The sequence below is a fragment of the Saccopteryx bilineata genome, chromosome 6 (assembly GCF_036850765.1).
Source record: "Saccopteryx bilineata isolate mSacBil1 chromosome 6, mSacBil1_pri_phased_curated, whole genome shotgun sequence".
Taxonomy (NCBI): Eukaryota; Metazoa; Chordata; class Mammalia; order Chiroptera; family Emballonuridae; genus Saccopteryx; species Saccopteryx bilineata.
This window is the reverse complement of record NC_089495.1, coordinates 37,108,992-37,111,557: the sequence shown is the minus strand read 5'-3', so window position 1 is coordinate 37,111,557 and position 2,566 is coordinate 37,108,992. Positions and strand designations below refer to the sequence as shown.

The window sequence follows — 2,566 nt, the reverse complement described above, 5'->3', positions numbered from 1 at the left end:
CTTATACAGTACTGTTGGAAAATAGGTATAGTTCAGCCTCTTTGTAAAACAGTTTGAAAGTTCCTCAAAATGATAAACATAAAGCTATCATATGATTCTGCTCTTATGGACATATGCAAGAGAAATGAAAACATATGTCCATGCAAAAATGTGTACATTAGTGTTTATAAAAGCATAATTGGTAATAACCAAAAAGTAGGAACAACTTTTGTCCAAATGTCCATCTATTGATGAATGAATAAGTAAAATGTAACATATTCATACCATGGAGTGTAATTCAGTTATAAAAAGGGATAAAGTAGTGATACCTGCTACAAAGTGAATGAATCTTGAAAATATTGTGCTACATGAAGGAAGGAAGTTACACAAAGGAGGCAAGAACATGTAATGTCTATTCAATAAATGGTGTTGGGAAAATTGAATAGACACATGCAAAGAATGAAACTAAGCCACCTTCTTATACAATATACAAGAATAAACCAAAAATGGATTAAAGACTTAAATTAAGATTTGAAATCATAAAAGTCCTAGGTGAAAACATAGGCAGTAAAATCTCTGACATTGTTATTGGTAATATTTTTCACTGATATATCTCCTCAGACAGGAGAAACAAAAGAAAAAATAAACACATGGGACTATATCAAACTAAAAAAACAGCAAAGGAAACCATCAACAAAACAAAAAGACAACTTAGTAAATGGGAGAACATATTCGCCTGTGATACATCTTGTAAGGAGTTAATATCTGAAATTTACAAAACACTCATACAACTCAACACACACACAAAACGAACAATCCAATTGGGCAAAGAACCTGAATAAATGTTTCTCCAAAGAGGACATACAAATGGCCAATAGACATATTAAAAGATGCTCAACATCACTAATCATCAGACAAATGCAAATGAAAACCAAAATGCGATATCACCTCACACCTGTCAGAATGGCTATCATCAATAAATCAACAAGTGCTGATGAAGATGTGGAGAAAAGGGTACCCCTGTGTACTGTGAGTGGGATTGCTAATTGGTGCAGCTACTATGGAAAACAGTATGAAGTTTGCTCAAAAAATTAAAAATAGAACTATGTTACAACCCAGCAATTTCACTTCTGGGTATTTATTCAAAGAAACCCCAAACACTAATTCAAAAAGATATATGCACTCATATTTATTGCAGCATTATTTACAATAGCCAAGATATGGAAACAACCAAAGGACCCATCAGTAGATGACTGGATAAAGTAGTGGTACATATATACAATGGAATATTACTCAGCCAAAAAAAAAAGAATAAAATCTCCATACTTACCTGGAAGGGGAGATACCATGACCATGAAGATGGTTTTCCCAGGGCAAGACTTATCCATTGCGCTCTGGATGTGCTGACCCTTGAGATTTTCTGAAATGTGGGAAACTCGAGACCGCATAATTTGTGGTAGTGGAGGACTCTGTTTGCACTCTCCCCTACACACACACACACACACACACACACACACACACACACACAGAAATTAAAAAAGGAAAGAAGGAAGAAAGGAAGGAAGGAAGGAAGGAAGGAAAGAAGGAAGGAAATCTCATTAATTGTGACAACATTGATGGACCTAGAGGATATTATGCTCAGCGAAATAAGTCAGAGAAAGACAAATATGAAAGACATATAATACATTATTTTTATTTACTTATTCATTTTAGAGGAGAGAGAGAAAGAGAGAGAGAGAGAGAGAGAGAGAGAGAGAGAGAAGGGGGGAGGAGCAGGAAGCATCAACTCCTGTATGTGCCTTGACCAGGCAAGCCCAGGGTTTCGAACCGGCGACCTCAGCAGTCCAGGTCGATGCTTTATCCACTGCGCCACCACAGGTCAGGCGAAAGACATATAATACATATGATTTAACCTATATGTCTAATCTAGAGAACAAGATAATAGAACAAAATGGAAATAGACTCATAGATACAGAAAACAATATGATGGCTGCCAGACAGGAGGGGTGTTTGGAGGACTGGGTGTAAAAGGTGAAATAGGTAGAAGTACAAATTGGTAGTCACAAAATAGTCATGGGGGTGTGAAGTATAGCATATGAAATATAGTCAATAACATTGTAATAATTATGAATGGTGCCAGATGCATAATGGAATTATCAGGGTGATCACTTCATAAAATATATAATTACACTGAGGAACAAAATTTTTGTTGCATCCACAAAGACACTTGTTCTTACCTAATTCGAGTGTGCTGATCTCAAATCTGACATTAGTTTTTCTCTGTAAGCTACAGCTTTTTTGCAATTCAAGATTTTAGGTTTTCATCTTATTGTAAAATTTTCAACATTTAGTTTAACATAATGAAGTAGAATGTCTTCTTGGGCATCATCTTTGTGAAAATATAATAATTTATATAATGCAGTAATACACTAAAAGATATTATTGCATCAGAATTTGTCTACAATTTCAAAATAGAACATATTAAAACAATCATAAAATTTGCGCAAAACTTATTTAAATTCTATTCAGTCAAAAATTTGCGTTTGTAGCTCTTGCATTTGTGTATTTGTTGAGGACAATCTCATTT

General features: G+C 34.6%; 1 non-coding gene across 1 annotated transcript; it reads left to right on the top strand.

Moving 5' to 3' along the window:
* Positions 1-1,301: 1,301 nt before the first annotated feature.
* On the top strand, positions 1,302-1,467 carry LOC136309644 (U1 spliceosomal RNA). Its single transcript, XR_010726337.1, has one exon. It is a non-coding gene; the product is annotated as a U1 spliceosomal RNA (small nuclear RNA).
* Positions 1,468-2,566: the final 1,099 nt, after the last annotated feature.